Source organism: Xyrauchen texanus, chromosome 25 (genome assembly GCF_025860055.1).
Source record: "Xyrauchen texanus isolate HMW12.3.18 chromosome 25, RBS_HiC_50CHRs, whole genome shotgun sequence".
Lineage (NCBI taxonomy): Eukaryota > Metazoa > Chordata > Actinopteri > Cypriniformes > Catostomidae > Xyrauchen > Xyrauchen texanus.
This window is the reverse complement of record NC_068300.1, coordinates 4,434,134-4,453,442: the sequence shown is the minus strand read 5'-3', so window position 1 is coordinate 4,453,442 and position 19,309 is coordinate 4,434,134. Positions and strand designations below refer to the sequence as shown.

The following is a 19,309-nucleotide window of genomic DNA, read 5'->3' as shown; positions in this document are numbered from 1 at the left end:
TTTTATTATTGATCAAAATACCCCAAAAAGTCAAGTAGATGAACAGCAGCACAGAGGTGGACTTCCCTGGAGAGATTGCCAGCTAGCTCTCCAGTGGTTAAACCTTACTGCAATTGTGTTGAAATTCGACTTGTATTTGTTACCTTTTGGATGTTCCTCACATCTCTAAATGCAAGAGGAGAATCATTTAGAAGGGAATGTATAATATAAATTGAACCTAGCATTGTCCTATCGCCCAAACAGGGACTTGAACCCTGGACCCTCAGATTAAAAGTCTGATGCTCTACCGACTGAGCTATCCGGGCTCTTGCAAGGAAATTTCAGGTTTTTTCAGACCTGCCAAAATGTGCGCTTGCCCTGTACTTAAATAATCTGCTCAGATCTAGAAAAGCAAGAGGACCAGGATCTTGTAAAGAGTCTCATCCCCAGGAACATCAAGTCAGACCAGCCAAAATGTGCACTCTTGTGTACTTTTAAAAGGACTTCTGAAGCATACATGGACCACAATTCTTTTGAAAATTCATAACATTGTCTCAACCCTTTTTTTATTATTGATCAAAATACCCCAAAAAGTCAAGTAGATGAACAGCAGCACAGAGGTGGACTTCCCTGGAGAGATTGCCAGCTAGCTCTCCAGTGGTTAAACCTTACTGCAATTGTGTTGAAATTCGACTTGTATTTGTTACCTTTTGGATGTTCCTCACATCTCTAAATGCAAGAGGACAATCATTTAGAAGGGAATGTATAATATAAATTGAACCTAGCATTGTCCTATCACCCAAACAGGGACTTGAACCCTCAGATTAAAAGTCTGATGCTCTACCGACTGAGCTATCCGGGCTCTTGCAAGGCAATTTCAGGTTTTTTCAGACCTGCCAAAATGTGCACTTGCCCTGTACTTAAATAATCTGCTCAGATCTAGAAGAGCAAGAGGACCAGGATCTTGTAAAGAGTCTCATCCCCAGGAACATCAAGTCAGACCAGCCAAAATGTGCACTCTTGTGTACTTTTAAAAGGACTTCTGAAGCATACATGGACCACAATTCTTTTGAAAATTCATAACATTGTCTCAACCCTTTTTTTATTATTGATCAAAATACCCCAAAAAGTCAAGTAGATGAACAGCAGCACAGAGGTGGACTTCCCTGGAGAGATTGCCAGCTAGCTCTCCAGTGGTTAAACCTTACTGCAATTGTGTTGAAATTCGACTTGTATTTGTTACCTTTTGGATGTTCCTCACATCTCTAAATGCAAGAGGACAATCATTTAGAAGGGAATGTATAATTTAAATTGAACCTAGCATTGTCCTATCACCCAAAAAGGGACTTGAACCCTGGACCCTCAGATTAAAAGTCTGATGCTCTACCGACTGAGCTATCTGGGCTCTTGAAAGGAAATTTCAGGTTTTTTCAGACCTGCCAAAATGTGCGCTTGCCCTGTACTTAAATAATCTGCTCAGATCTAGAAAAGCAAGAGGACCAGGATCTTGTAAAGAGTCTCATCCCCAGGAACATCAAGTCAGACCAGCCAAAATGTGCACTCTTGTGTACTTTTAAAAGGACTTCTGAAGCATACATGGACCACAATTCTTTTGAAAATTCATAACATTGTCTCAACCCTTTTTTTATTATTGATCAAAATACCCCAAAAAGTCAAGTAGATGAACAGCAGCACAGAGGTGGACTTCCCTGGAGAGATTGCCAGCTAGCTCTCCAGTGGTTAAACCTTACTGCAATTGTGTTGAAATTCGACTTGTATTTGTTACCTTTTGGATGTTCCTCACATCTCTAACTGCAAGAGGACAATCATTTAGAAGGGAATGTATAATATAAATTGAACCTAGCATTGTCCTATCGCCCAAACAGGGACTTGAACCTGACCTCAGATTCAAAGTCTGATGCGCTACCGACTGAGCTATCCGGGCTCTTGCAAGGCAATTTCAGGTTTTTTCAGACCTGCCAAAATGTGCACTTGCCCTGTACTTAAATAATCTCCTCAGATCTAGAAAAGCAAGAGGACCAGGATCTTGTAAAGAGTCTCATCCCCAGGAACATCAAGTCAGACCAGCCAAAATGTGCACTCTTGTGTACTTTTAAAAGGACTTCTGAAGCATACATGGACCACAATTCTTTTGAAAATTCATAACATTGTCTCAACCCTTTTTTTATTATTGATCAAAATACCCCAAAAAGTCAAGTAGATGAACAGCAGCACAGAGGTGGACTTCCCTGGAGAGATTGCCAGCTAGCTCTCCAGTGGTTAAACCTTACTGCAATTGTGTTGAAATTCGACTTGTATTTGTTACCTTTTGGATGTTCCTCACATCTCTAACTGCAAGAGGACAATCATTTAGAAGGGAATGTATAATATAAATTGAACCTAGCATTGTCCTATCGCCCAAAAAGGGACTTGAATCCTCAGATTAAAAGTCTGATGCTCTACCGACTGAGCTATCCGGGCTCTTGCAAGGCAATTTCAGGTTTTTTCAGACCTGCCAAAATGTGCACTTGCCCTGTACTTAAATAATCTGCTCAGATCTAGAAGAGCAAGAGGACCAGGATCTTGTAAAGAGTCTCATCCCCAGGAACATCAAGTCAGACCAGCCAAAATGTGCACTCTTGTGTACTTTTAAAAGGACTTCTGAAGCATACATGGACCACAATTCTTTTGAAAATTCATAACATTGTCACAACCCTTTTTTTATTATTGATCAAAATACCCCAAAAAGTCAAGTAGATGAACAGCAGCACAGAGGTGGACTTCCCTGGAGAGATTGCCAGCTAGCTCTCCAGTGGTTAAACCTTACTGCAATTGTGTTGAAATTCGACTTGTATTTGTTACCTTTTGGATGTTCCTCACATCTCTAAATGCAAGAGGACAATCATTTAGAAGGGAATGTATAATATAATTTGAACCTAGCATTGTCCTATCGCCCAAACAGGGACTTGAACCCTGGACCCTCAGATTAAAAGTCTGATGCTCTACCGACTGAGCTATCCAGGCTCTTGCAAGGCAATTTCAGGTTTTTTCAGACCTGCCAAAATGTGCACTTGCCCTGTACTTAAATAATCTGCTCAGATCTAGAAAAGCAAGAGGACCAGGATCTTGTAAAGAGTCTCATCCCCAGGAACATCAAGTCAGACCAGCCAAAATGTGCACTCTTGTGTACTTTTAAAAGGACTTCTGAAGCATACATGGACCACAATTCTTTTGAAAATTCATAACATTGTCTCAACCCTTTTTTTATTATTGATCAAAATACCCCAAAAAGTCAAGTAGATGAACAGCAGCACAGAGGTGGACTTCCCTGGAGAGATTGCCAGCTAGCTCTCCAGTGGTTAAACCTTACTGCAATTGTGTTGAAATTCGACTTGTATTTGTTACCTTTTGGATGTTCCTCACATCTCTAACTGCAAGAGGAAAATCATTTAGAAGGGAATGTATAATATAAATTGAACCTAGCATTGTCCTATCGCCCAAAAAGGGATTTGAATCCTCAGATTAAAAGTCTGATGCTCTACCGACTGAGCTATCCGGGCTCTTGCAAGGCACTTTCAGGTTTTTTCAGACCTGCCAAAATGTGCACTTACCCTGTACTTAAATAATCTGCTCAGATCTAGAAGAGCAAGAGGACCAGGATCTTGTAAAGAGTCTCATCCCCAGGAACATCAAGTCAGACCAGCCAAAATGTGCACTCTTGTTTACTTTTAAAAGGACTTCTGAAGCATACATGGACCACAATTCTTTTGAAAATTCATAACATTGTCACAACCCTTTTTTATTATTGATCAAAATACCCCAAAAAGTCAAGTAGATGAACAGCAGTACAGAGGTGGACTTCCCTGGAGAGATTGCCAGCTAGCTCTCCAGTGGTTAAACCTTACTGCAATTGTGTTGAAATTCGACTTGTATTTGTTACCTTTTGGATGTTCCTCACATCTCTAAATGCAAGAGGACAATCATTTAGAAGGGAATGTATAATATTAAATTGAACCTAGCATTGTCCTCTCGCCCAAACAGGGACTTGAACCCTGGACCCTCAGATTAAAAGTCTGATGCTCTACCGACTGAGCTATCCGGGCTCTTGCAAAGAAATTTCAGGTTTTTTCAGACCTGCCAAAATGTGCGCTTGCCCTCTACTTAAATAATCTGCTCAGATCTAGAAAAGCAAGAGGACCAGGATCTTGTAAAGAGTCTCATCCCCAGGAACATCAAGTCAGACTAGCCAAAATGTGCACTCTTGTGTACTTTTAAAAGGACTTCTGAAGCATACATGGACCACAATTCTTTTGAAAATTCATAACATTGTCTCAACCCTTTTTTTATTATTGATCAAAATACCCCAAAAAGTCAAGTAGATGAACAGCAGCACAGAGGTGGACTTCCCTGGAGAGATTGCCAGCTAGCTCTCCAGTGGTTAAACCTTACTGCAATTGTGTTGAAATTCGACTTGTATTTGTTACCTTTTGGATGTTCCTCACATCTCTAAATGCAAGAGGAGAATCATTTAGAAGGGAATGTATAATATAAATTGAACCTAGCACTGTCCTATTGCCCGAACAGGGACTTGAACCCTGGACCCTCAGATTAAAAGTCTGATGCTCTACCGACTGAGCTATCCGGGCTCTTGCAAGGAAATTTCAGGTTTTTTCAGACCTGCCAAAATGTGCACTTACCCTGTACTTAAATAATCTGCTCAGATCTAGAAGAGCAAGAGGACCAGGATCTTGTAAAGAGTCTCATCCCCAGGAACATCAAGTCAGACCAGCCAAAATGTGCACTCTTGTGTACTTTTAAAAGGACTTCTGAAGCATACATGGACCACAATTCTTTTGAAAATTCATAACATTGTCTCAACCCTTTTTTTATTATTGATCAAAATACCCCAAAAAGTCAAGTAGATGAACAGCAGCACAGAGGTGGACTTCCCTGGAGAGATTGCCAGCTAGCTCTCCAGTGGTTAAACCTTACTGCAATTGTGTTGAAATTCGACTTGTATTTGTTACCTTTTGGATGTTCCTCACATCTCTAAATGCAAGAGGACAATCATTTAGAAGGGAATGTATAATTTAAATTGAACCTAGCATTGTCCTCTTGCCCAAACAGGGACTTGAATCCTCAGATTAAAAGTCTGATGCTCTACCGACTGAGCTATCCGGGCTCTTGCAAGGAAATTTCAGGTTTTTTCAGACCTGCCAAAATGTGCGCTTGCCCTGTACTTAAATAATCTGCTCAGATCTAGAAAAGCAAGAGGACCAGGATCTTGTAAAGAGTCTCATCCCCAGGAACGTCAAGTCAGACCAGCCAAAATGTGCACTCTTGTGTACTTTTAAAAGGACTTCTGAAGCATACATGGACCACAATTCTTTTGAAAATTCATAACATTGTCTCAACCCTTTTTTTATTATTGATCAAAATACCCCAAAAAGTCAAGTAGATGAACAGCAGCACAGAGGTGGACTTCCCTGGAGAGATTGCCAGCTAGCTCTCCAGTGGTTAAACCTTACTGCAATTGTGTTGAAATTCGACTTGTATTTGTTACCTTTTGGATGTTCCTCACATCTCTAACTGCAAGAGGACAATCATTTAGAAGGGAATGTATAATATAAATTGAACCTAGCATTGTCCTATCGCCCAAAAAGGGACTTGAATCCTCAGATTCAAAGTCTGATGCGCTACCGACTGAGCTATCCGGGCTCTTGCAAGGCAATTTCAGGTTTTTTCAGACCTGCCAAAATGTGCACTTGCCCTGTACTTAAATAATCTCCTCAGATCTAGAAAAGCAAGAGGACCAGGATCTTGTAAAGAGTCTCATCCCCAGGAACATCAAGTCAGACCAGCCAAAATGTGCACTCTTGTGTACTTTTAAAAGGACTTCTGAAGCATACATGGACCACAATTCTTTTGAAAATTCATAACATTGTCTCAACCCTTTTTTATTATTGATCAAAATACCCCAAAAAGTCAAGTAGATGAACAGCAGCACAGAGGTGGACTTCCCTGGAGAGATTGCCAGCTAGCTCTCCAGTGGTTAAACCTTACTGCAATTGTGTTGAAATTCGACTTGTATTTGTTACCTTTTGGATGTTCCTCACATCTCTAAATGCAAGAGGAGAATCATTTAGAAGGGAATGTATAATATAAATTGAACCTAGCACTGTCCTATTGCCCAAACAGGGACTTGAACCCTGGACCCTCAGATTAAAAGTCTGATGCTCTACCGACTGAGCTATCCGGGCTCTTGCAAGGAAATTTCAGGTTTTTTCAGACCTGCCAAAATGTGTGCTTGCCCTGTACTTAAATAATCTGCTCAGATCTAGAAAAGCAAGAGGACCAGGATCTTGTAAAGAGTCTCATCCCCAGGAACGTCAAGTCAGACCAGCCAAAATGTGCACTCTTGTGTACTTTTAAAAGGACTTCTGAAGCATACATGGACCACAATTCTTTTGAAAATTCATAACATTGTCTCAACCCTTTTTTTATTATTGATCAAAATACCCCAAAAAGTCAAGTAGATGAACAGCAGCACAGAGGTGGACTTCCCTGGAGAGATTGCCAGCTAGCTCTCCAGTGGTTAAACCTTACTGCAATTGTGTTGAAATTCGACTTGTATTTGTTACCTTTTGGATGTTCCTCACATCTCTAACTGCAAGAGGAAAATCATTTAGAAGGGAATGTATAATATAAATTGAACCTAGCATTGTCCTATCGCCCAAAAAGGGATTTGAATCCTCAGATTAAAAGTCTGATGCTCTACCGACTGAGCTATCCGGGCTCTTGCAAGGCACTTTCAGGTTTTTTCAGACCTGCCAAAATGTGCACTTACCCTGTACTTAAATAATCTGCTCAGATCTAGAAGAGCAAGAGGACCAGGATCTTGTAAAGAGTCTCATCCCCAGGAACATCAAGTCAGACCAGCCAAAATGTGCACTCTTGTTTACTTTTAAAAGGACTTCTGAAGCATACATGGACCACAATTCTTTTGAAAATTCATAACATTGTCACAACCCTTTTTTTATTATTGATCAAAATACCCCAAAAAGTCAAGTAGATGAACAGCAGTACAGAGGTGGACTTCCCTGGAGAGATTGCCAGCTAGCTCTCCAGTGGTTAAACCTTACTGCAATTGTGTTGAAATTCGACTTGTATTTGTTACCTTTTGGATGTTCCTCACATCTCTAAATGCAAGAGGACAATCATTTAGAAGGGAATGTATAATATAAATTGAACCTAGCATTGTCCTCTCGCCCAAACAGGGACTTGAACCCTGGACCCTCAGATTAAAAGTCTGATGCTCTACCGACTGAGCTATCCGGGCCCTTGCAAAGAAATTTCAGGTTTTTTCAGACCTGCCAAAATGTGCGCTTGCCCTCTACTTAAATAATCTGCTCAGATCTAGAAAAGCAAGAGGACCAGGATCTTGTAAAGAGTCTCATCCCCAGGAACGTCAAGTCAGACCAGCCAAAATGTGCACTCTTGTGTACTTTTAAAAGGACTTCTGAAGCATACATGGACCACAATTCTTTTGAAAATTCATAATATTGTCACAACCCTTTTTTATTATTGATCAAAATACCCCAAAAAGTCAAGTAGATGAACAGCAGCACAGAGGTGGACTTCCCTGGAGAGATTGCCAGCTAGCTCTCCAGTGGTTAAACCTTACTGCAATTGTGTTGAAATTCGACTTGTATTTGTTACTTTTGGATGTTCCTCACATCTCTAAATGCAAGAGGACAATCATTTAGAAGGGAATGTATAAATTAAATTGAACCTAGCATTGTCCTCTCGCCCAAACAGGGACTTGAACCCTGGACCCTCAGATTAAAAGTCTGATGCTCTACCGACTGAGCTATCCGGGCTCTTGCAAGGAAATTTCAGGTTTTTTCAGACCTGCCAAAATGTGCGCTTGCCCTGTACTTAAATAATCTGCTCAGATCTAGAAAAGCAAGAGGACCAGGATCTTGTAAAGAGTCTCATCCCCAGGAACATCAAGTCAGACCAGCCAAAATGTGCACTCTTGTGTACTTTTAAAAGGACTTCTGAAGCATACATGGACCACAATTCTTTTGAAAATTCATAACATTGTCTCAACCCTTTTTTTATTATTGATCAAAATACCCCAAAAAGTCAAGTAGATGAACAGCAGCACAGAGGTGGACTTCCCTGGAGAGATTGCCAGCTAGCTCTCCAGTGGTTAAACCTTACTGCAATTGTGTTGAAATTCGACTTGTATTTGTTACCTTTTGGATGTTCCTCACATCTCTAACTGCAAGAGGAAAATCATTTAGAAGGGAATGTATAATATAAATTGAACCTAGCATTGTCCTATCGCCCAAAAAGGGATTTGAATCCTCAGATTAAAAGTCTGATGCTCTACCGACTGAGCTATCCGGGCTCTTGCAAGGAAATTTCAGGTTTTTTCAGACCTGCCAAAATGTGCGCTTGCCCTGTACTTAAATAATCTGCTCAGATCTAGAAAAGCAAGAGGACCAGGATCTTGTAAAGAGTCTCATCCCCAGGAACGTCAAGTCAGACCAGCCAAAATGTGCACTCTTGTGTACTTTTAAAAGGACTTCTGAAGCATACATGGACCACAATTCTTTTGAAAATTCATAACATTGTCTCAACCCTTTTTTATTATTGATCAAAATACCCCAAAAAGTCAAGTAGATGAACAGCAGCACAGAGGTGGACTTCCCTGGAGAGATTGCCAGCTAGCTCTCCAGTGGTTAAACCTTACTGCAATTGTGTTGAAATTCGACTTGTATTTGTTACCTTTTGGATGTTCCTCACATCTCTAAATGCAAGAGGACAATCATTTAGAAGGGAATGTATAATTTAAATTGAACCTAGCATTGTCCTCTTGCCCAAACAGGGACTTGAACCCTGGACCCTCAGATTAAAAGTCTGATGCTCTACCAACTGAGCTATCCGGGCTCTTGCAAGGAAATTTCAGGTTTTTTCAGACCTGCCAAAATGTGCGCTTGCCCTGTACTTAAATAATCTGCTCAGATCTAGAAAAGCAAGAGGACCAGGATCTTGTAAAGAGTCTCATCCCCAGGAACATCAAGTCAGACCAGCCAAAATGTGCACTCTTGTGTACTTTTAAAAGGACTTCTGAAGCATACATGGACCACAATTCTTTTGAAAATTCATAACATTGTCTCAACCCTTTTTTATTATTGATCAAAATACCCCAAAAAGTCAAGTAGATGAACAGCAGCACAGAGGTGGACTTCCCTGGAGAGATTGCAGCTAGCTCTCCAGTGGTTAAACCTTACTGCAATTGTGTTGAAATTCGACTTGTATTTGTTACCTTTTGGATGTTCCTCACATCTCTAAATGCAAGAGGACAATCATTTAGAAAGGAATGTATAATTTAAATTGAACCTAGCATTGTCCTCTTGCCCAAACAGGGACTTGAATCCTCAGATTAAAAGTCTGATGCTCTACCGACTGAGCTATCCGGGCTCTTGCAAGGAAATTTCAGGTTTTTTCAGACCTGCCAAAATGTGTGCTTGCCCTGTACTTAAATAATCTGCTCAGATCTAGAAAAGCAAGAGGACCAGGATCTTGTAAAGAGTCTCATCCCCAGGAACGTCAAGTCAGACCAGCCAAAATGTGCACTCTTGTGTACTTTTAAAAGGACTTCTGAAGCATACATGGACCACAATTCTTTTGAAAATTCATAACATTGTCTCAACCCTTTTTTTTATTATTGATCAAAATACCCCAAAAAGTCAAGTAGATGAACAGCAGCACAGAGGTGGACTTCCCTGGAGAGATTGCCAGCTAGCTCTCCAGTGGTTAAACCTTACTGCAATTGTGTTGAAATTCGACTTGTATTTGTTACCTTTTGGATGTTCCTCACATCTCTAACTGCAAGAGGAAAATCATTTAGAAGGGAATGTATAATATAAATTGAACCTAGCATTGTCCTATCGCCCAAAAAGGGATTTGAATCCTCAGATTAAAAGTCTGATGCTCTACCGACTGAGCTATCCGGGCCCTTGCAAAGAAATTTCAGGTTTTTTCAGACCTGCCAAAATGTGCGCTTGCCCTGTACTTAAATAATCTGCTCAGATCTAGAAAAGCAAGAGGACCAGGATCTTGTAAAGAGTCTCATCCCCAGGAACATCAAGTCAGACTAGCCAAAATGTGCACTCTTGTGTACTTTTAAAAGGACTTCTGAAGCATACATGGACCACAATTCTTTTGAAAATTCATAACATTGTCTCAACCCTTTTTTTATTATTGATCAAAATACCCCAAAAAGTCAAGTAGATGAACAGCAGCACAGAGGTGGACTTCCCTGGAGAGATTGCCAGCTAGCTCTCCAGTGGTTAAACCTTACTGCAATTGTGTTGAAATTCGACTTGTATTTGTTACCTTTTGGATGTTCCTCACATCTCTAACTGCAAGAGGAAAATCATTTAGAAGGGAATGTATAATATAAATTGAACCTAGCATTGTCCTATCGCCCAAAAAGGGATTTGAATCCTCAGATTAAAAGTCTGATGCTCTACCGACTGAGCTATCCGGGCTCTTGCAAGGAAATTTCAGGTTTTTTCAGACCTGCCAAAATGTGTGCTTGCCCTGTACTTAAATAATCTGCTCAGATCTAGAAAAGCAAGAGGACCAGGATCTTGTAAAGAGTCTCATCCCCAGGAACGTCAAGTCAGACCAGCCAAAATGTGCACTCTTGTGTACTTTTAAAAGGACTTCTGAAGCATACATGGACCACAATTCTTTTGAAAATTCATAACATTGTCTCAACCCTTTTTTTATTATTGATCAAAATACCCCAAAAAGTCAAGTAGATGAACAGCAGCACAGAGGTGGACTTCCCTGGAGAGATTGCCAGCTAGCTCTCCAGTGGTTAAACCTTACTGCAATTGTGTTGAAATTCGACTTGTATTTGTTACCTTTTGGATGTTCCTCACATCTCTAAATGCAAGAGGAGAATCATTTAGAAGGGAATGTATAATATAAATTGAACCTAGCACTGTCCTATTGCCCAAACAGGGACTTGAACCCTGGACCCTCAGATTAAAAGTCTGATGCTCTACCAACTGAGCTATCCGGGCTCTTAAAAGGAAACTTCAGGTTTTTTCAGACCTGCCAAAATGTGCGCTTGCCCTGTACTTAAATAATCTGCTCAGATCTAGAAAAGCAAGAGGACCAGGATCTTGTAAAGAGTCTCATCCCCAGGAACATCAAGTCAGACCAGCCAAAATGTGCACTCTTGTGTACTTTTAAAAGGACTTCTGAAGCATACATGGACCACAATTCTTTTGAAAATTCATAACATTGTCTCAACCCTTTTTTTATTATTGATCAAAATACCCCAAAAAGTCAAGTAGATGAAAAGCAGCACAGAGGTGGACTTCCCTGGAGAGATTGCCAGCTAGCTCTCCAGTGGTTAAACCTTACTGCAATTGTGTTGAAATTCGACTTGTATTTGTTACCTTTTGGATGTTCCTCACATCTCTAAATGCAAGAGGACAATCATTTAGAAAGGAATGTATAATTTAAATTGAACCTAGCATTGTCCTCTTGCCCAAACAGGGACTTGAATCCTCAGATTAAAAGTCTGATGCTCTACCGACTGAGCTATCCGGGCTCTTGCAAGGAAATTTCAGGTTTTTTCAGACCTTCCAAAATGTGTGCTTGCCCTGTACTTAAATAATCTGCTCAGATCTAGAAAAGCAAGAGGACCAGGATCTTGTAAAGAGTCTCATCCCCAGGAACGTCAAGTCAGACCAGCCAAAATGTGCACTCTTGTGTACTTTTAAAAGGACTTCTGAAGCATACATGGACCACAATTCTTTTGAAAATTCATAACATTGTCTCAACCCTTTTTTTATTATTGATCAAAATACCCCAAAAAGTCAAGTAGATGAACAGCAGCACAGAGGTGGACTTCCCTGGAGAGATTGCCAGCTAGCTCTCCAGTGGTTAAACCTTACTGCAATTGTGTTGAAATTCGACTTGTATTTGTTACCTTTTGGATGTTCCTCACATCTCTAACTGCAAGAGGAAAATCATTTAGAAGGGAATGTATAATATAAATTGAACCTAGCATTGTCCTATCGCCCAAAAAGGGATTTGAATCCTCAGATTAAAAGTCTGATGCTCTACCGACTGAGCTATCCGGGCTCTTGCAAGGCACTTTCAGGTTTTTCAGACCTGCCAAAATGTGCACTTACCCTGTACTTAAATAATCTGCTCAGATCTAGAAGAGCAAGAGGACCAGGATCTTGTAAAGAGTCTCATCCCCAGGAACATCAAGTCAGACCAGCCAAAATGTGCACTCTTGTTTACTTTTAAAAGGACTTCTGAAGCATACATGGACCACAATTCTTTTGAAAATTCATAACATTGTCACAACCCTTTTTTTATTATTGATCAAAATACCCCAAAAAGTCAAGTAGATGAACAGCAGTACAGAGGTGGACTTCCCTGGAGAGATTGCCAGCTAGCTCTCCAGTGGTTAAACCTACTGCAATTGTGTTGAAATTCGACTTGTATTTGTTACCTTTTGGATGTTCCTCACATCTCTAAATGCAAGAGGAGAATCATTTAGAAGGGAATGTATAATATAAATTGAACCTAGCACTGTCCTATTGCCCAAACAGGGACTTGAACCCTGGACCCTCAGATTAAAAGTCTGATGCTCTACCAACTGAGCTATCCGGGCTCTTAAAAGGAAACTTCAGGTTTTTTCAGACCTGCCAAAATGTGCGCTTGCCCTGTACTTAAATAATCTGCTCAGATCTAGAAAAGCAAGAGGACCAGGATCTTGTAAAGAGTCTCATCCCCAGGAACATCAAGTCAGACCAGCCAAAATGTGCACTCTTGTGTACTTTTAAAAGGACTTCTGAAGCATACATGGACCACAATTCTTTTGAAAATTCATAACATTGTCTCAACCCTTTTTTTATTATTGATCAAAATACCCCAAAAAGTCAAGTAGATGAAAAGCAGCACAGAGGTGGACTTCCCTGGAGAGATTGCCAGCTAGCTCTCCAGTGGTTAAACCTTACCGCAATTGTGTTGAAATTCGACTTGTATTTGTTACCTTTTGGATGTTCCTCACATCTCTAAATGCAAGAGGACAATCATTTAGAAAGGAATGTATAATTTAAATTGAACCTAGCATTGTCCTCTTGCCCAAACAGGGACTTGAATCCTCAGATTAAAAGTCTGATGCTCTACCGACTGAGCTATCCGGGCTCTTGCAAGGAAATTTCAGGTTTTTTCAGACCTTCCAAAATGTGTGCTTGCCCTGTACTTAAATAATCTGCTCAGATCTAGAAAAGCAAGAGGACCAGGATCTTGTAAAGAGTCTCATCCCCAGGAACGTCAAGTCAGACCAGCCAAAATGTGCACTCTTGTGTACTTTTAAAAGGACTTCTGAAGCATACATGGACCACAATTCTTTTGAAAATTCATAACATTGTCTCAACCCTTTTTTTATTATTGATCAAAATACCCCAAAAAGTCAAGTAGATGAACAGCAGCACAGAGGTGGACTTCCCTGGAGAGATTGCCAGCTAGCTCTCCAGTGGTTAAACCTACTGCAATTGTGTTGAAATTCGACTTGTATTTGTTACCTTTTGGATGTTCCTCACATCTCTAACTGCAAGAGGAAAATCATTTAGAAGGGAATGTATAATATAAATTGAACCTAGCATTGTCCTATCGCCCAAAAAGGGATTTGAATCCTCAGATTAAAAGTCTGATGCTCTACCGACTGAGCTATCCGGGCTCTTGCAAGGCACTTTCAGGTTTTTTCAGACCTGCCAAAATGTGCACTTACCCTGTACTTAAATAATCTGCTCAGATCTAGAAAAGCAAGAGGACCAGGATCTTGTAAAGAGTCTCATCCCCAGGAACATCAAGTCAGACCAGCCAAAATGTGCACTCTTGTTTACTTTTAAAAGGACTTCTGAAGCATACATGGACCACAATTCTTTTGAAAATTCATAACATTGTCACAACCCTTTTTTTATTATTGATCAAAATACCCCAAAAAGTCAAGTAGATGAACAGCAGTACAGAGGTGGACTTCCCTGGAGAGATTGCCAGCTAGCTCTCCAGTGGTTAAACCTTACTGCAATTGTGTTGAAATTCGACTTGTATTTGTTACCTTTTGGATGTTCCTCACATCTCTAAATGCAAGAGGACAATCATTTAGAAGGGAATGTATAAATTAAATTGAACCTAGCATTGTCCTCTCGCCCGAACAGGGACTTGAACCCTGGACCCTCAGATTAAAAGTCTGATGCTCTACCGACTGAGCTATCCGGGCCCTTGCAAAGAAATTTCAGGTTTTTTCAGACCTGCCAAAATGTGCGCTTGCCCTCTACTTAAATAATCTGCTCAGATCTAGAAAAGCAAGAGGACCAGGATCTTGTAAAGAGTCTCATCCCCAGGAACATCAAGTCAGACTAGCAAAAATGTGCACTCTTGTGTACTTTTAAAAGGACTTCTGAAGCATACATGGACCACAATTCTTTTGAAAATTCATAACATTGTCTCAACCCTTTTTTATTATTGATCAAAATACCCCAAAAAGTCAAGTAGATGAACAGCAGCACAGAGGTGGACTTCCCTGGAGAGATTGCCAGCTAGCTCTCCAGTGGTTAAACCTTACTGCAATTGTGTTGAAATTCGACTTGTATTTGTTACCTTTTGGATGTTCCTCACATCTCTAAATGCAAGAGGACAATCATTTAGAAGGGAATGTATAATTTAAATTGAACCTAGCATTGTCCTCTTGCCCAAACAGGGACTTGAATCCTCAGATTAAAAGTCTGATGCTCTACCGACTGAGCTATCCGGGCTCTTGCAAGGAAATTTCAGGTTTTTTCAGACCTGCCAAAATGTGCGCTTGCCCTGTACTTAAATAATCTGCTCAGATCTAGAAAAGCAAGAGGACCAGGATCTTGTAAAGAGTCTCATCCCCAGGAACGTCAAGTCAGACCAGCCAAAATGTGCACTCTTGTGTACTTTTAAAAGGACTTCTGAAGCATACATGGACCACAATTCTTTTGAAAATTCATAACATTGTCTCAACCCTTTTTTATTATTGATCAAAATACCCCAAAAAGTCAAGTAGATGAACAGCAGCACAGAGGTGGACTTCCCTGGAGAGATTGCCAGCTAGCTCTCCAGTGGTTAAACCTTACTGCAATTGTGTTGAAATTCGACTTGTATTTGTTACCTTTTGGATGTTCCTCACATCTCTAAATGCAAGAGGACAATCATTTAGAAGGGAATGTATAATTTAAATTGAACCTAGCATTGTCCTCTTGCCCAAACAGGGACTTGAATCCTCAGATTAAAAGTCTGATGCTCTACCGACTGAGCTATCCGGGCTCTTGCAAGGAAATTTCAGGTTTTTTCAGACCTTCCAAAATGTGTGCTTGCCCTGTACTTAAATAATCTGCTCAGATCTAGAAAAGCAAGAGGACCAGGATCTTGTAAAGAGTCTCATCCCCAGGAACGTCAAGTCAGACCAGCCAAAATGTGCACTCTTGTGTACTTTTAAAAGGACTTCTGAAGCATACATGGACCACAATTCTTTTGAAAATTCATAACATTGTCTCAACCCTTTTTTTATTATTGATCAAAATACCCCAAAAAGTCAAGTAGATGAACAGCAGCACAGAGGTGGACTTCCCTGGAGAGATTGCCAGCTAGCTCTCCAGTGGTTAAACCTTACTGCAATTGTGTTGAAATTCGACTTGTATTTGTTACCTTTTGGATGTTCCTCACATCTCTAACTGCAAGAGGAAAATCATTTAGAAGGGAATGTATAATATAAATTGAACCTAGCATTGTCCTATCGCCCAAAAAGGGATTTGAATCCTCAGATTAAAAGTCTGATGCTCTACCGACTGAGCTATCCGGGCTCTTGCAAGGCACTTTCAGGTTTTTTCAGACCTGCCAAAATGTGCACTTACCCTGTACTTAAATAATCTGCTCAGATCTAGAAGAGCAAGAGGACCAGGATCTTGTAAAGAGTCTCATCCCCAGGAACATCAAGTCAGACCAGCCAAAATGTGCACTCTTGTTTACTTTTAAAAGGACTTCTGAAGCATACATGGACCACAATTCTTTTGAAAATTCATAACATTGTCACAACCCTTTTTTATTATTGATCAAAATACCCCAAAAAGTCAAGTAGATGAACAGCAGTACAGAGGTGGACTTCCCTGGAGAGATTGCCAGCTAGCTCTCCAGTGGTTAAACCTTACTGCAATTGTGTTGAAATTCGACTTGTATTTGTTACCTTTTGGATGTTCCTCACATCTCTAAATGCAAGAGGACAATCATTTAGAAGGGAATGTATAAATTAAATTGAACCTAGCATTGTCCTCTCGCCCAAACAGGGACTTGAACCCTGGACCCTCAGATTAAAAGTCTGATGCTCTACCGACTGAGCTATCCAGGCCCTTGCAAAGCAATTTCAGGTATTTTCAGACCTGCCAAAATGTGCGCTTGCCCTGTACTTAAATAATCTGCTCAGATCTAGAAAAGCAAGAGGACCAGGATCTTGTAAAGAGTCTCATCCCCAGGAACATCAAGTCAGACTAGCCAAAATGTGCACTCTTGTGTACTTTTAAAAGGACTTCTGAAGCATACATGGACCACAATTCTTTTGAAAATTCATAACATTGTCTCAACCCTTTTTTATTATTGATCAAAATACCCCAAAAAGTCAAGTAGATGAACAGCAGCACAGAGGTGGACTTCCCTGGAGAGATTGCCAGCTAGCTCTCCAGTGGTTAAACCTTACTGCAATTGTGTTGAAATTCGACTTGTATTTGTTACCTTTTGGATGTTCCTCACATCTCTAAATGCAAGAGGACAATCATTTAGAAGGGAATGTATAATTTAAATTGAACCTAGCATTGTCCTCTTGCCCGAACAGGGACTTGAATCCTCAGATTAAAAGTCTGATGCTCTACCGACTGAGCTATCCGGGCTCTTGCAAGGAAATTTCAGGTTTTTTCAGACCTGCCAAAATGTGCGCTTGCCCTGTACTTAAATAATCTGCTCAGATCTAGAAAAGCAAGAGGACCAGGATCTTGTAAAGAGTCTCATCCCCAGGAACATCAAGTCAGACCAGCCAAAATGTGCACTCTTGTGTACTTTTAAAAGGACTTCTGAAGCATACATGGACCACAATTCTTTTGAAAATTCATAACATTGTCTCAACCCTTTTTTATTATTGATCAAAATACCCCAAAAAGTCAAGTAGATGAACAGCAGCACAGAGGTGGACTTCCCTGGAGAGATTGCCAGCTAGCTCTCCAGTGGTTAAACCTTACTGCAATTGTGTTGAAATTCGACTTGTATTTGTTACCTTTTGGATGTTCCTCACATCTCTAAATGCAAGAGGAGAATCATTTAGAAGGGAATGTATAATATAAATTGAACCTAGCATTGTCCTATCGCCCAAAAAGGGATTTGAATCCTCAGATTAAAAGTCTGATGCTCTACCGACTGAGCTATCCGGGCTCTTGCAAGGAAATTTCAGGTTTTTTCAGACCTGCCAAAATGTGTGCTTGCCCTGTACTTAAATAATCTGCTCAGATCTAGAAAAGCAAGAGGACCAGGATCTTGTAAAGAGTCTCATCCCCAGGAACATCAAGTCAGACCAGCCAAAATGTGCACTCTTGTTTACTTTTAAAAGGACTTCTGAAGCATACATGGACCACAATTCTTTTGAAAATTCATAACATTGTCACAACCCTTTTTTATTATTGATCAAAATACCCCAAAAAGTCAAGTAGATGAACAGCAGTACAGAGGTGGACTTCCCTGGAGAGATTGCCAGCTAGCTCTCCAGTGGTTAAACCTTACTGCAATTGTGTTGAAATTCGACTTGTATTTGTTACCTTTTGGATGTTCCTCACATCTCTAAATGCAAGAGGACAATCATTTAGAAGGGAATGTATAAATTAAATTGAACCTAGCATTGTCCTCTCGCCCGAACAGGGACTTGAACCCTGGACCCTCAGATTAAAAGTCTGATGCTCTACCGACTGAGCTATCCGGGCCCTTGCAAAGAAATTTCAGGTTTTTTCAGACCTGCCAAAATGTGCGCTTGCCCTCTACTTAAATAATCTGCTCAGATCTAGAAAAGCAAGAGGACCAGGATCTTGTAAAGAGTCTCATCCCCAGGAACATCAAGTCAGACCAGCCAAAATGTGCACTCTTGTGTACTTTTAAAAGGACTTCTGAAGCATACATGGACCACAATTCTTTTGAAAATTCATAACATTGTCTCAACCCTTTTTTTATTATTGATCAAAATACCCCAAAAAGTCAAGTAGATGAACAGCAGCACAGAGGTGGACTTCCCTGGAGAGATTGCCAGCTAGCTCTCCAGTGGTTAAACCTTACTGCAATTGTGTTGAAATTCGACTTGTATTTGTTACCTTTTGGATGTTCCTCACATCTCTAAATGCAAGAGGACAATCATTTAGAAGGGAATGTATAATTTAAATTGAACCTAGCATTGTCCTCTTGCCCAAACAGGGACTTGAATCCTCAGATTAAAAGTCTGATGCTCTACCAACTGAGCTATCCGGGCTCTTGCAAGGAAATTTCAGGTTTTTTCAGACCTGCCAAAATGTGCGCTTGCCCTGTACTTAAATAATCTGCTCAGATCTAGAAAAGCAAGAGGACCAGGATCTTGTAAAGAGTCTCATCCCCAGGAACGTCAAGTCAGACCAGCCAAAATGTGCACTCTTGTGTACTTTTAAAAGGACTTCTGAAGCATACATGGACCACAATTCTTTTGAAAATTCATAACATTGTCTCAACCCTTTTTTTATTATTGATCAAAATACCCCAAAAAGTCAAGTAGATGAACAGCAGCACAGAGGTGGACTTCCCTGGAGAGATTGCCAGCTAGCTCTCCAGTGGTTAAACCTTACTGCAATTGTGTTGAAATTCGACTTGTATTTGTTACCTTTTGGATGTTCCTCACATCTCTAAATGCAAGAGGAGAATCATTTAGAAGGGAATGTATAATATGAATTGAACCTAGCATTGTCCTATTGCCCAAACAGGGACTTGAACCCTGGACCCTCAGATTAAAAGTCTGATGCTCTACCGACTGAGCTATCCGGGCTCTTGCAAGGAAACTTCAGGTTTTTTCAGACCTGCCAAAATGTGCGCTTGCCCTGTACTTAAATAATCTGCTCAGATCTAGAAAAGCAAGAGGACCAGGATCTTGTAAAGAGTCTCATCCCCAGGAACGTCAAGTCAGACCAGCCAAAATGTGCAC

The 19,309-nt window shown here is 40.5% G+C and overlaps 15 non-coding genes across 15 annotated transcripts; all 15 read right to left on the bottom strand.

The window, feature by feature from the left end:
- Positions 1-232: 232 nt before the first annotated feature.
- Positions 233-305, bottom strand: trnak-uuu (transfer RNA lysine (anticodon UUU)). The gene has a single exon. It is a non-coding gene; the product is annotated as a tRNA-Lys (tRNA).
- A 1,006-nt stretch (positions 306-1,311) lies between these two features.
- trnak-uuu (transfer RNA lysine (anticodon UUU)) lies at positions 1,312-1,384 on the bottom strand. Its single transcript has one exon. It is a non-coding gene; the product is annotated as a tRNA-Lys (tRNA).
- Positions 1,385-2,930: 1,546 nt separating this feature from the next.
- On the bottom strand, positions 2,931-3,003 carry trnak-uuu (transfer RNA lysine (anticodon UUU)). The gene has a single exon. It is a non-coding gene; the product is annotated as a tRNA-Lys (tRNA).
- Positions 3,004-4,009: 1,006 nt separating this feature from the next.
- On the bottom strand, positions 4,010-4,082 carry trnak-uuu (transfer RNA lysine (anticodon UUU)). The gene has a single exon. It is a non-coding gene; the product is annotated as a tRNA-Lys (tRNA).
- A 470-nt stretch (positions 4,083-4,552) lies between these two features.
- trnak-uuu (transfer RNA lysine (anticodon UUU)) lies at positions 4,553-4,625 on the bottom strand. The gene has a single exon. It is a non-coding gene; the product is annotated as a tRNA-Lys (tRNA).
- Positions 4,626-6,166: 1,541 nt separating this feature from the next.
- trnak-uuu (transfer RNA lysine (anticodon UUU)) lies at positions 6,167-6,239 on the bottom strand. The gene has a single exon. It is a non-coding gene; the product is annotated as a tRNA-Lys (tRNA).
- Positions 6,240-7,245: 1,006 nt separating this feature from the next.
- On the bottom strand, positions 7,246-7,318 carry trnak-uuu (transfer RNA lysine (anticodon UUU)). Its single transcript has one exon. It is a non-coding gene; the product is annotated as a tRNA-Lys (tRNA).
- Positions 7,319-7,786: 468 nt separating this feature from the next.
- On the bottom strand, positions 7,787-7,859 carry trnak-uuu (transfer RNA lysine (anticodon UUU)). Its single transcript has one exon. It is a non-coding gene; the product is annotated as a tRNA-Lys (tRNA).
- A 1,005-nt stretch (positions 7,860-8,864) lies between these two features.
- trnak-uuu (transfer RNA lysine (anticodon UUU)) lies at positions 8,865-8,937 on the bottom strand. Its single transcript has one exon. It is a non-coding gene; the product is annotated as a tRNA-Lys (tRNA).
- A 2,077-nt stretch (positions 8,938-11,014) lies between these two features.
- Positions 11,015-11,087, bottom strand: trnak-uuu (transfer RNA lysine (anticodon UUU)). Its single transcript has one exon. It is a non-coding gene; the product is annotated as a tRNA-Lys (tRNA).
- Positions 11,088-12,627: 1,540 nt separating this feature from the next.
- trnak-uuu (transfer RNA lysine (anticodon UUU)) lies at positions 12,628-12,700 on the bottom strand. Its single transcript has one exon. It is a non-coding gene; the product is annotated as a tRNA-Lys (tRNA).
- A 1,541-nt stretch (positions 12,701-14,241) lies between these two features.
- trnak-uuu (transfer RNA lysine (anticodon UUU)) lies at positions 14,242-14,314 on the bottom strand. Its single transcript has one exon. It is a non-coding gene; the product is annotated as a tRNA-Lys (tRNA).
- A 2,075-nt stretch (positions 14,315-16,389) lies between these two features.
- On the bottom strand, positions 16,390-16,462 carry trnak-uuu (transfer RNA lysine (anticodon UUU)). The gene has a single exon. It is a non-coding gene; the product is annotated as a tRNA-Lys (tRNA).
- Positions 16,463-18,001: 1,539 nt separating this feature from the next.
- Positions 18,002-18,074, bottom strand: trnak-uuu (transfer RNA lysine (anticodon UUU)). The gene has a single exon. It is a non-coding gene; the product is annotated as a tRNA-Lys (tRNA).
- A 1,006-nt stretch (positions 18,075-19,080) lies between these two features.
- trnak-uuu (transfer RNA lysine (anticodon UUU)) lies at positions 19,081-19,153 on the bottom strand. The gene has a single exon. It is a non-coding gene; the product is annotated as a tRNA-Lys (tRNA).
- Positions 19,154-19,309: the final 156 nt, after the last annotated feature.